This window comes from Heptranchias perlo, unplaced genomic scaffold, assembly GCF_035084215.1.
Source record: "Heptranchias perlo isolate sHepPer1 unplaced genomic scaffold, sHepPer1.hap1 HAP1_SCAFFOLD_656, whole genome shotgun sequence".
Lineage (NCBI taxonomy): Eukaryota > Metazoa > Chordata > Chondrichthyes > Hexanchiformes > Hexanchidae > Heptranchias > Heptranchias perlo.
In genome coordinates, this window is record NW_027139684.1 from 21,267 (window position 1) to 35,213 (window position 13,947).

Consider the following 13,947-nt stretch of genomic DNA (forward strand, 5'->3'; position numbering starts at 1 on the left):
ACACAGTCTGAAAATCACACACAATGTCAGACTGAAAGATTCAGGGCCAATTCCATTAGTGCAGACTGAACTACACATTACATCCCAGTCCAAAAATCTCATACACTATCAGAGTGAAAGACACAGTATAATTTACAGAGGTTCACAGAGGGACAGATTTAATACAATATCAAACTCACACTCATTACCCATTTAAAACCGACTGCATGAAATTCAAAAATGTCCCCATATTGAGAAATTAAATACTAAATTCAAAAATATTTCGATGTTAAGATATTAAAGATACAGTTTCAAACACTATCCTCTGACCTGAGATAAGAACATAAGAAATAGGGGCAGGAGTAGGCCATTCGGCCCCTCGATCCTGCTCCGTCATTCAATCAGATCATGGCTGATCTTTGACCTCAACTCCACTTTCCCACCTGATCCCCATATCCCTTGATTCCCTTAGAGTCCAAAAATCTATCATAGAATCAGAGAAATTTAGGCACAGAAGGAGGCCATTCGGCCCATCGTGTCTGTACTGTCCGAAAAAGAGCCATCCAGCCTAACTCCACTTTCCAGCTCTTGGTCCGTGGCCCTGCAGGTCACGGCTCTCCAGGTTCACATCCAGGTATTTATTGAATGAGTTGAGGGTTTCTGCCTCTCCCACCCTCTCAGGCAGTGAGTTCCAGACCCCCACCACCCTCGGGGTGAAAACATTTCTCCTCAGCTCCCCTCTAATCCTTCTACCAATTACTTTAAATCTATGCCCCCTGGTTACTGACTCCTCTGCTAAGGGAAATAGGTCCTTCCTATCCACTCTATCTCGGCTCCTCATAATTTTATACACCTCAATTAAATCTCCCCTCAGCCTCCTCTGTTCCAAAGAGAACAACCCCAGCCTATCCGATCTTTCCTCATAGCTAAAATTCTCCAGTCCTGGCAACATCCTCGTAAATCTCCTCTGCACCCTCTCCAGTGCAATCACATCCTTCCTGTAATGTGGTGACCAGAACTGTACGCAGTACTCATGCTGTGGCCTAACCAGTGTTTTGTGCAGTTCCAGCATAACCTCCCTGCTCTTATATTCTATGCCTCGGCTAATAAAGGAAAGTATCCCATATGCCTTCTTAACCACGTTATCTACCTGTCCTGCTACCTTCAGGGATCTGTGGACATGCACTCCAAGGTCCCTCACTCCCTCTACACCTCTCAGTATCCTCCCATTTATTGTGTATTCCCTTGCCTTGTTTGCCCTCCCCAAATGTATTACCTCACACTTCTCCGGATTGAATTCCATTTGCCACTTTTCTGCCCACCTGACCAGTCCATTGATATCTTCCTTCAGTCTACAGTTTTCCTCCTCACTATCAACCACACGGCCAATTTTTGTGTCATTTGCAAACTTCTTAATCATGCTCTCTACATTTATGTTTAAATCATTGATATAATCACAAAAAGCAAAGGACCTCTTACTGAGCCCTGCGGCACCCCACTGGAAACAGCCTTCCAGTCACAGAAACACCCATCGACCATTACCCTTTGCTTCCTGCCATTTTAGATCCAATTTGCCACTTTCCCTTGGATCCCATGGGCTTTTACTTTTCTGACCAGTCTGCCATGTGGAAACTAGTCAAAAGCCTTGCTAAATTCCATGTGGATATCATCAGATATGTTACCCTCATCGACCCTCCTTGTTACCTGCTCAAAAAATTCAATCGAGTTCGTCAGACACGAACTCCCCTTAACAAATCCATGCTGACTGTCCTTGATTAATCCGTGCCTTTCTAAATGATGATTAACACTGGCCCTCAGAATTGATTCCAGTAATTTGCGCACCGCTGAGATTACGTTGACTGACCTGTAATTACTCGGTCTATCCCTTTCTGCCTTTTTAAACATCAATACAATGGTTAGCAGTCCTCCAATCCTCCGGCACCTCTCCTGTATCCAGTGAGGATTAGAAAATGATGGTCAGAGTCTCCGCTATTTCCTCCCTGGCTTCTTTTAACAGCCTGGGATACATTTCATCCGGCCCTGGTGATTTATCTACTTTCAAAGATGCTAATCCCCTGAACACTTCCTCTCTCACTATGTTTATCCCATCCAATATTTCACACTCCGCCTCCTTAATTACAATCTCTGTATCGTCCCCGTCTTTTCTGAAGACAGATGCAAAGTATTCATTAAGAACCAAACCCACATCTTCCACCTCCACACACAGGTTACCTTTTTGGTCTCTAATAGGCCCGACTCTTTCCTTAGTTATCCTCTTGCTCTTAATGCATTTATAAAACATCTTTGGGTTTCCCTTGATTTTACTTGGCAATATTTTTTCATGCCCTCTCTTTGCTTTCCTAATTTCCTTTTTAATTTCACCCCTGCACTTTCTATCCTCCTCTGGGCTTTCTGTAGTATTGAGTTCTCTGTGTCTGACATAAGCTTCCCTTTTCTGCCTTATCTCACCCTGTGTGCTCCTTGTCATCCAGGGGACTCTAGATTTGGGAGTCCCTCCTTTTTCTTTGTGGAACATATTTGCTCTGAACCACCACTATCTCCTCCTTGAATGCTGTTCTGACACTGATTTACTTTCAAATAGCTGTTTCCAGTCTACTTTTGCTAAATCACTTCTCAGCTCAGTAAAATTCGCTTTTCCCCAATTGAAAACTTTTACTCCTGTTCTATCTTTGTCCTTTTCCATTAATAATCCAAATCTAACTGAATTATGATCATTCCCGCCAAAATGCTCTCCCACTGATACTCCTTCCACCTGCCCAGTTTCATTCCCTAAAACTAAGTCCAGAACTGCCCCCTCTCTTGTTGGGCTTGCTACGCACTGGCCAAAAATGTTGTCCTGAATGCATTTTATGAATTCTGCACCCTCCATACCCTTTACACTGATTCTATCCCGGTTAATATCAGGGTAGTTGAGATCCCAGATTACTGCCATATGAATCTCAGTCTTGAATATACTCAACGACTGAGCATCTACAGCCCTCTGGGGTTGAGAATTCCAAAGATTAATAACCCTCTGAGTGAAGATATTTTTTACTCATCTTGGCCCAAAATGGCCGACCTCTTGTCCTCTCTTTCAAATATGCCGTCATCACCCCCTTCACAAAAAACCCACCGTGACCCCTCTGCCCTTCCAACTATTTCTAACCTCCGGATCCACTTAAACGTACAGTCGCCTCCCAAATCCGTTCCCACCTTTCCTGCAACTCCATGTTTGAATCTCTCCAATCAGGTTTCCATCCCTGCCACAGTATTGAAACGACCCTTATCAAAGTCACCAATGACATCCTATGTGACGGTGACCATGGTAAACTATCTCTCCTCATCCTTCTCCACCTGTCTGCAGCCTTTGACATGGTCGACCACACCATCCTCCTCCAACCCCTCTCCTCCGTCCTCCAGCTGGGTGGGACTCCACTCGCCTGGTTCCATTCTGATCTCTCCAGTCGTAGCCAGAGAATCACCTACAATGGTTTCTATTCCCACCCTCACCCCGTTACCTGTGGAGACCCCCAAGGATCTATCCTTGGACCCCTCCTATTTCACATCTACATGCTGCCCCTCGGTGACATCATCCGAAGACATGACAACAGGTTCCCCATGTAGGCTGGAGGCACCGAGCTCGACCTCACCACCACCTCTCTCCACCCCTCCACTCTCTCTGTATGGTCAGGCTGCTGGTCTGACATCCAATCTTGAATCAGTTGTAATTTCCTCCAATTAATCATTACAAAGACTGAAGCCATTGTCATTGGCCCATTCACAAACTCCGTTCCCTCTCCCCCGATTCCATCACACTCCCCGGCCACTGTCCAAGGCTGAATCAGACTGTTTGCAACAACAGAATCCGATTTAACCCTGAACTGAGATTCCCAATCGCATATTCACTCCATCCCCAAAACCACCTACTGCCATCTCCATAATATCACCTGTCTCAATCCCTGCCCCAGCCCACCTGCTGCTGAATCCCTCATCCATGTTTTTGTTCCCTCCACATTTGATTATTCCAATGTTCTCCTGGCCGGTCTCCCATCGTCCACCCTCCATAAACTTGAGCTCATCCAAAACTCTGCTGCCCGTATCCTGACCATTCACCCAAAAACCCCCAACTCCTCAGTTTTAACATTCTCATCCTTGTGTGCGAATCCATGGCCGCGACCCTCCCAGGCTCCGTCGCCTCCTCCAGCCCCACAACCCTCCAGGAACCCTGCGCTCCTCCAACTCTGGACCATCCCTGAACACCACCATTGGCTGCTGCATCGTCAAAGCAACATTCAACACACCAACACAAACTAATCATTACAGCAACAGAAACAACTTGAAAAGATTGTCAACTTCAAACTATTTTTGGTTAACAATTGTAAACAATTTTACAACACCAAGTTATAGTCCAACAATTTTATTTTAAAATCCACAAGCTTTCGGAGGCTTCCTCCTTCCTCAGGTGAATGTGGAAATGAAATCCTCGAACCCTTCGCATTTATAAATCACAGAACAATGCCAGGTGATTGCAGAAAGTCTTTTCAACTGCCCGTTGCCAAGGCAACCAAAGTGTTCAGACAGACAGGTGTTACCTGCAGGGCCACCGAATATACAAACGGCCAGAACTAAAAAAACAGATGATATGGAGATGCCAATTAAAAAAAACAGAGCGAGAGAGGCAGAAACATCGAAACATCCGGAAGGAAAAGACAGCAATTGACCCGTTATATTAAAAACAGATAACATTTGTTCGCTGGTGGGGTAACGTGTAGCGTGACATGAACCCAAGATCCCGGTTGAGGCCGTCCTCATGGGTGCGGAACTTGGCTATCAATTTCTGCTCGACGATTTTGCGTTGTCTTGTGTCTCGAAGGCCGCCTTGGAGAGCGCTTACCCGAAGGTCAGTGGCTGAATGTCCTTGACTGCTGGAGTGTTCCCCGACTGGGAGGGAACCCTCCTGTCTGGCGATTGTTGCGCGGTGTCCGTTCATCCGTTGCTGCAGCGTCTGCATGGTCTCGCCAATGTACTATGCTCTGGGGCATCCTTGGTTAAAGAAGCAGTCTCCTCACAGACTATCAAAAATTGCCATTACCAACTATATTTCAAGTCAGGAAAACAGGGCATTGGGAAAAGTTTTCAATAAGCAATAATCACATCTCGGTTCAACCTCATCAACTACAATACTGCCACTGCGCAAAGTTAAAAACATGTGTCCTGACCCGCTGAGGTCTATCCGACTCGTACACTTCAAATTTGTGGTGAGTCGAGGTAACTTTTTAAATTATCAGCTCGGATCGTCTGTTCAACTGGCAATCACATTGTTTCCTTAAAAAATCGAGAAAAATCATTTTGTTCGCAAAAGATTGAAATGGGAATAAACTATAATAGAACGGAAATATGTTAATTACTACGGCTGCTTTGCATAAACTAAAAACACTGAATATTGAGAGGGAATGAGAACATTAGAACATAAGAAATAGGAGCAGGAGTAGGCCAATCGGCCCCTCGAGCCTGCTCCGCCATTCAATAAGATCATGGCTGATCTGATCCTAACCTCAAATCTAAAATCATGTCCAATTTCCTGCTCGCTCCCCGTAACCCCTAATTCCCTTTACTTCTAGGAAACTGTCTATTTCTGTTTTAAATGTATTTAATGATGTAGCTTCCACAGCTTCCTGGGGCAGCAAATTCCACAGACCGACTACCCTCTGAGTGAAGAAGTTTCTCCTCATCTCAGTTTTGAAAGAGCAGCCCCTTATTCTAAGATTATGCCCCCTAGTTCTAGTTTCACCCATCTTTGGGAACATCCTTACCGCATCCACCCGATCAAGCCCCTTCCCAATCTTATATGTTTCAATAAGATCGCCTCTCATTCTTCTGAACTCCAATGAGTAGAGTCCCAATCTACTCAACCTCTCCTCATATGTCCGCCCCCTCATCCCCGGGATTAACCGAGTGAACCTTCTTTGTACTGCCTCGAGAGCAAGTATGTCTTTTCTTAAGTATGGTAAGTATGAGAACTTCCTCAAAAGCAAAATACTGCGGATGCTGGAAATCTGAAGTAAAAACAGAAAATGCTGTAAATCCTCAGCAGGTCAGGCAGCATCTGTGGAGAGAGAAACAGAGTTAATGTTTCAGCTCAAAGACCCTTCGTCAGAACTGGAAGAAGTTCAAGATTAAACAGTTTTGAAGTAAGTCCAGAGTGAGGGAAAGGAGGGAGGAGAGGAGGAAAGAACAAAAGGGAGGGTCTGTGAGAGGGTGGAGGGCAGAAGTGATTAAATGACAGAAGGGATGATGGTGCAAGGCAAGGAGGGCGGGAATGGGACAAGTGAAGGAACAAAAGATGGGTCTGGAGGAGGGGGAAATGGGAACAGAAGAACCATTCCCAGCACCTGCTGTCCGAAAAAATGGGAGCAGTGGTTCTGATCTGAAGTTATTGAAATCAGTGTTGAGTCCAGAAGGTTGTAAAGTGTCCAATGGAAAGATGAGGTGCTGTTCCTCGAGCTTCCATTGAGCTTCATTGGGAGAGACCGAGGACAGAGAGGTCAGAGTGGGAGTGGGACGGGGAATTAAAATGGGAAGTGACCGGAAGCTCAGGGTCAGGCTTGCAGACTGGATGGAGATGTTCAGTGGAGTGATGACCTCAATCTGTGTTTGGTCTCCCCAATGTAGAGGAGACCCTGATGGTGAGCAGTGAATCCAGTGGAGGAAACTGAAAGAAGGACAAGGAAATCAGGAGTGTTTGGGGCCCTGGACGGTGGGAAGGGAGGAGGTGAAAGGGCAGGTGTTGCATCTCCTGCGCTCACAAGGCAAGGTGTGTGGGGAAGGCGAGCAGGTGTTGGGGGTGATGGATGAGTGGACCAGGGGGTCGCGGGGGGAGTGGTCCCTTCGGAATGCTGACGGGGAGGGGAGGGGAAGGTGTTTGGTGGTGGGATTGGGCTGGAGGTGGGGGAAAGGGCAGAGGATGATCTGTTGAATGTGGAGGCTGGTGGGATGCAAGGTGAGGACAAGGGGGACCCTATCCTGGTTCTGGGATTGAGGGGAAGGGGTGAGGGCTGAAATGCGGGAATGGGACGGACACGAGAGAACTTCCTCTTTTGCTCAAACACATGCACGGGACTCCGGTCTTGCCGTGAATAAATTACACACAGCGCTGGGCCCCTCCTTGAATTGAAGGATACACACAGTTCAATGGAAATATCACAATTCCAAAGCAATACAGTTCAAAACAATCCAAACAGATGGTCCACAATACGCTCCCAGTATTACAATTCAAACACAGTCCATTTCTTATAATCCATGGTGTACAATACAAAGGTGGGATGGCCCTACACTGTGGGCTTTCCCCATAGAGCCTTTGCTTCAGTGCGTCCCACAGCACGTACTCCTGGACCTTGGATTGTGCCAGTCGGTAACACTCGGCCATGGACAGCTCCTTCTACTGGAAGACCAGCAGGTTTCGGACGGGCCAAAGGGCCTCCTTCACCGAGTTGATGGTCTTCCAGCACCAGTTGATGTCTGTCTCGGTGTGCGTCCCCGGGAACAGTGCCCTGTGTTCCCGAGCTTTTTGGGCTGAACTGGGACAGATCCCAGCACATATTTAAGGGGATTGGTAAAAGAACCAATGGGGACATGAGGAGAATGTTTTTTTACGCAGCGAGTTGTTCTGATCTGGAATGTGCTGCCTGAAAGGGCAGTGGAAGCAGATTCAATCGTGGGTTTCAAAAAGGAATTGGAGAAATACTTGAAGGGAAAATAATTGCAGGGAGACAGGGAAAGAGCGGGGGAGTGGGACTAACTGGATTGCTCTTACAACGAGCCAGCACGGGCTGGATGGGCCAAGTGGCCTCCTTCTGCACTGTAACCATTCGATCATTTTATTATTCTATACATCCTGGTGTCTGTTGGTCAGTTCCAGCGATAAGACGTTCGGGGAAATGGCGTCGACTGTCTGGTCGGGGAGCTGCCTAATTGGATCGACCCTCTCCATTCTCTGCAGGACCACTGGGACGTTTCGTGCCAACCACCGTCTGATTCTCTGTCTCTCTGTGTTTGTCTGTCTGTCTCTCTGTCTCTCTCTCTTCCCTCGCTCTGTACCTGTCTCTCTCTCTGTCTTTCTCTCTTCCCTCGCTCTGTATCTGTCTCTCTCTCTGTCTCTCTCTCTTCCCTCGCTCTGTATCTTTCTCTCTCTCTGTCTGTCTCTCTTCCCTCGCTCTGTATCTGTCTCTCTCTCTGTCTGTCTCTCTTCCCTCGCTCTGTATCTGTCTGTCTCTCTGTCTGTCACTCTTCCCTCGCTCTGTATCTGTCTCTCTCTCTGTCTGTCTCTCTTCCCTCGCTCTGTATCTGTCTCTCTCTCTGTCTGTCTCTTCCCTCGCTCCGTATCTGTCTCTCTCTCTGTCTGTCTCTCTTCCCTCGCTCTGTATCTGTCTCTCTCTCTGTCTGTCTCTCTTCCCTCGCTCTGTATCTGTCTCTGTCTCTCTGTCTGTCTCTCTTCCCTCGCTCTGTATCTGTCTGTCTCTCTGTCTGTCTCTCTTCCCTCGCTCTGTATCTGTCTGTCTCTCTGTCTGTCTCTTTACCCTCGCTCTGTATCTGTCTCTCTCTCTGTCTGTCTCTCTTCCCTCGCTCTGTATCTGTCTGTCTCTCTGTCTGTCTCTCTTCCCTCGCTCTGTATCTGTCTGTCTCTCTGTCTGTCTCTCTTCCCTCGCTCTGTATCTGTCTCTCTCTCTCTGTCTGTCTCTCTTCCCTCGCTCTGTATCTGTCTCTCTCTCTGTCTGTCTCTCTTCCCTCGCTCTGCATCTGTCTGTCTCTCTGTCTGTCTCTCTTCCCTCACTCTGTATCTGTCTCTCTCTCTGTCTGTCTCTCTTCCCTCGCTCTGTATCTGTCTATCTCTCTTCCCTCGCTCTGTATCTGTCTCTCTCTCTGTCTGTCTCTCTTCCCTCGCTCTGTATCTCTCTCTCTGTCTGTCTAATAATGAAGACTGGTTACATAGAATGGACTTGTATTCCTGCGAGTATAGAAGATTAAGGGATGATCTTATTGATTTTTTTCAAAAAAATATACTTTATTCATAAGAATTTGCAGCAATCCACAAAATACAGTTCTCATCTCACATTCCAAACGTACACAATACAGATTATACAATTTGCAGGTTCCATCAAGTACAGTTCAATGAACACATTGGACAGAATTACAGTTCATGACACTCTGGGGTGTCTCATTGCATTACACTCAATACAGATTATTGATTACAGATTCATTACAGTACATTACAGATTCATTACAGGTACATTACATCAATTTGAATTTTACATTCTGCCCGAGGGGGATTTTCCCTGATTTCAGCCCCTCGGTATACAATGGCGGGAAGGCCCTAAACGGTTGCCTTTCCCCACAGAGCCTTTGCGGAGGCCGCACCCGTCCTCAGTGCGTCCCTGAGCACGTAATCCTGGACCTTGGAATGTGCCAGTCTGCAACACTCGGTCGAGGACAGCTCCTTGCACTGGAAGACCAGCAGGTTTCGGGCAGACCAAAGGGCGTCTTTCACTGAGTTGATGGTCTTCCAGCAGCAGTTGATGTCCGTCTCAGTGTGTGTCCCCGGGAACAGCCCGTAGAGCACAGAATCCTGTGTTACGGAACTGCTCGGGACGAACCTGGACAGATACCACTGCATCTCTCTCCAGACCTTCTTTGCAAAGGCACATTCCAGAAGGAGATGGGTGATGGGTGAGGGACAAATTACATTCAAATCCAGAACTCACCGACACGATCAGGTGGAGAGATGCGGAGAAATATTGTAAACTGAGATACAAACTAGATACCAGTTCAGAACACACCCATAGTGTGACATTGAAAGACACATTATCGATTCCATTAATGGACCGAGAGCTGGACATTACACACAGTCTGAAAATCACACACAATGTCAGACTGAAAGATTCTGTATCAATTCCATTAGTGCAGACTGTGCTACACATTACATCCCAGTCCAAAAATCTCATACACTATCAGAGTGAAAGACACAGTATAATTATACAGAGGTTCACAGAGGGACAGATTTAATACAATATCAAACTCACACTCATTACCCATTTAAAACCGACTGCATGAAATTCAAAAATGTATCCACATTGAGAAATGAACTACTAAATTGAAAAATATTTCTATATTAAGATATTAAAGATAGAGTTTCAAACACTATCCTCTGACCTGAGATAAGAACATAAGAAATAGGAGCAGCAGTAGGCCAGTCGGCCCCTCGATCCTGCCCCACCATTCAATCAGATCTCAACTCCACTTTCCCACCTGATCCCCATATCCCTTGATTCCCTTGGAGTCCAAAAATCTATCATAGAATCAGAGAAGTTCAGGCACAGAAGGAGGCCATTCGGCCCATCGTGTCTGTACTGTCCGAAAAAGAGCCATCCAGCCTAATCCCACTTTCCAGCTCTTGGTCCACAGTCTTGCAGGTTACGGCTCTTCAAGTCCACATCCAAACACCTTTCAAATGAGTTGAGGGTTTCTGCCTCTCCCACCCTCTCAGGCAGTGAGTTCCAGACCCCCACCACCCTCTGGGTGAAAACATTTCTCCTCAGCTCCCCTCTAATCCTTCTACCAATTACTTTAAATCTATGCCCCCTGGTAATTGACCTCTCTGCTAAGGGAAATAGGTCCTTCCTATCCACTCTATCTCGGCCCCTCATAATTTTATACACCTCAATTAAATCTCCCCTCAGCCTCCTCTGTTCCAAAGAGAACAACCCCAGCCGATCCAATCTTTCCTCATAGCTAAAATTCTCCAGTCCTGGCAACATCCTCGTAAATCTCCTCTGCACCCTCTCCAGTGCAATCACATCCTTCCTGTAATGTGGTGACCAGAACTGTACGCAGTACTCAAGCTGTGGCCTAACTAGTGTTTTATACAGTTCCAGCATAACCTTCCTGCTCTTATATTCTATGCCTCAGCTAATAAAGGAAAGTATCCCATATGCCTTTTTAACCACCTTATCAACCTGTCCTGCTACCTTCAGTGATCTGTGGACATGCACTCCAAGGTCCCTCACTCCCTCGACACCTCTCAGTATCCTCCCATTTATTGTGTACTCCCTTGCCTTGTTTGCCCTCCCCAAATGCATTACCTCACACTTCTCCGGATTGAATTCCATTTGCCACTTTTCTGCCCACCTGACCAGTCCATTGATATCTTCCTGCAGTCGACAGCAGTGGAAACGATTGTTGACTTTAATCTATTTTTGTTTAAAGAAGCAGTCTCCACAGAGACTATCAAAAATTGCCATTACCGACTATATTTCAAGTCAGCACAGCGGGGTATTGGGTAAAGTTTTCAATAAGCAATAATCACGCCTCAGTTCAACCTCATCGGCTACGATACTGCCACTGCGCAAAGTTAAAGAGATCCACCCTGACACACTGTGGTCTATCCGACTCGTACCCTTCACATTTGTGGTGAGTGGAGGTAACTTTTTAAATTATCAGCTCGGATCGTCTTTTCAACTGGCAATCACATTGTTTTCTTAAAAAAAATCGAGAAAACTCATTTTGTTCACAAAATATTGAAATGGGAATAAACTTTAATAGAATGGAAATATGTTAATTACTACAGCTACTTTGCATAAACTAATGTGTTTATAAAACATCTTTGGGTTTTCCTTGATTTTACTTGCCAATATTTTTTCATGCCCTCTCTTTACTTTCCTAATTTCCTATTTAATTTCACCCCTGCACTTTCTATCCTCCTCTGGGCTTTCTGTAATATTGAGTTCTCGGTGTCTGACATAAGCTTCCCTTTTCTGCCTTATCTTACCCTGTGTGCTCCTTGTCATTCAGGGGACTCTGGATTTGGGAGTCCCACCTTTTTCTTTGTGGAACATATTTGCTCTGAACCACCACTATCTCCTCCTTGAATGCTGTTCTGACACTGATTTACTTTCAAATAGCTGTTTACAGTCCACTTTTGCGAAATCACTTCTCAGCTCAGTAAAATTCGCTTTTCCCCAATTGAAAACTTTTACTCCTGTTCCATCTTTGTCCTTTTCCATTCATAATCCAAATCTAACTGAATTATGATCACTCCCACCAAAATGCTCTCCCACTGATACTCCTTCCACCTGCCCAGAATCATTCCCAAGAACTAAGTCCAGAACTGCCCCCTCTCTTGTTGGGCTTGCTACGTACTGGCCAAAAATGTTGTCCTGAATGCATTTTAAGAATTCTGCACCCTCTATACCCTTTACACTGATTCTATCCCGGTTAATATTAGGGTAGTTGAGATCCCCGATTACTGCCATATGAATCTCAGTCTTGAATATACTCAACGACTGAGCATCTACAGCCCTCTGGGGTTGAGAATTCCAAAGATTCACAACCCTCTGAGTGAAGATATTTTTATTCATTTTGTGCCTAAATGGCCGACCTCTTATCCTCTCTTTCAAATCTGCCGTCATCACCCCCTTCACAAAAAACCCACCTTGACCCCTCTGCCCTTCCAACTATTTCTAACCTCCCGATCCACTTAAACGTACAGTCGCCTCCCAAATCCGTTCCCACCTTTCCTGCAACTCCATGTTTGAATCTCTCCAATCAGGTTTCCGTCCCTGCCACAGTATTGAAACGACCCTTATCAAAGTCACCAATGACATCCTATGTGACTGTGACCGTGGTAAACTGTCTCTCCTCATCCTTCTCCACCTGTCTGCAGCCTTTGACATGGTCGACCACACCATCCTCCTCCAACCCCTCTCCTCCGTCCTCCAGCTGAGTGGGACTCCACTCGCCTGGTTCCATTCTGATCTCTCCAGTCGTAGCCAGAGAATCTCCTACAATGGTTTCTATTCCCACCCTCAGCCCGTTACCTGCGGAGTCCCCCAAGGATCTATCCTTGGACCCCTCCTATTTCACATCTGCATGCTGCCCCTCGGTGACATCATCCGAAGACATGACAACAGGTTCCCCATGTAGGCTGGAGGCACCGAGCTCGACCTCACCACCACCTCTCTCCACCCCTCCATGTTTTTGTTCCCTCCAGATTTGATTATTCCAATGTTCTCCTGGCCGGTCTCCCATCGTCCACCCTCCATAAACTTGAGCTCATCCAAAACTCTGCTGCCCGTATCCTGACCATTCACCCAAAAACCCCCCAACTCCTCAGTTTTAACATTCTCATCCTTGTGTGCGAATCCATGGCCTCGTCCCTCCCAGGCTCCGTCGCCTCCTCCAGCCCCACAACCCTCCAGGAACCCTGCACTCCTCCAACTCTGGACCATCCCTGAACACCACCATTGGCAGCTGCATCTTCAAAGCAACATTCAAGACACCAACACAAACTAATCATTACAGCGACAGAAACAACTTGAAAAGAATATCAACTTCAAACTATTTTTGGTTAAAGAAGCAGTCTCCACAGAGACTATCAAAAATTGCCATTACCGACTATATTTCAAGTCAGCATAGCGGGGTATTGGGTAAAGTTTTCAATAAACAATAATCACGCCTCAGTTCAACCTCATCGGCTACGATACTGCCACTGCGCAAAGTTAAAGAGATCCACCCTGACACACTGTGGTCTATCCGACTCGTACCCTTCACATTTGTGGTGAGTCGAGGTAACTTTTTAAATTATCAGCTCGGATCGTCTTTTCAACCGGCAATCACATTGTTTTCTTTAAAAAATTGAGAAAAAATATTTTTGTTCACAAAAGATTGAAATGGGAATAAACTATAATAGAATGGAAATATGTTAATTACTACGGCTGCTTTGCATAAATTAAAAACACTGAATATTGACAGGGAATGAGAACTTCCTCAAAAGCAAAATACTGCGGATGCTGGAAATCTGAAGTAAAAACAGAAAATGCTGTAAATCCTCAGCAGGTCAGGCAGCATCTGTGGAGAGAGAAACAGAGTTAATGTTTCAGCTCAAAGACCCTTCGTCAGAACTGGAAGAAGTTCAAG

The 13,947-nt window shown here is 46.0% G+C and overlaps 3 non-coding genes across 3 annotated transcripts; all 3 read right to left on the reverse strand.

Moving 5' to 3' along the window:
* Positions 1-5,039: 5,039 nt before the first annotated feature.
* On the reverse strand, positions 5,040-5,180 carry LOC137318150 (U4 spliceosomal RNA). Its single transcript, XR_010961817.1, has one exon. It is a non-coding gene; the product is annotated as a U4 spliceosomal RNA (small nuclear RNA).
* Positions 5,181-11,244: 6,064 nt separating this feature from the next.
* On the reverse strand, positions 11,245-11,385 carry LOC137318153 (U4 spliceosomal RNA). The gene has a single exon (XR_010961820.1). It is a non-coding gene; the product is annotated as a U4 spliceosomal RNA (small nuclear RNA).
* A 2,005-nt stretch (positions 11,386-13,390) lies between these two features.
* On the reverse strand, positions 13,391-13,531 carry LOC137318145 (U4 spliceosomal RNA). The gene has a single exon (XR_010961812.1). It is a non-coding gene; the product is annotated as a U4 spliceosomal RNA (small nuclear RNA).
* Positions 13,532-13,947: the final 416 nt, after the last annotated feature.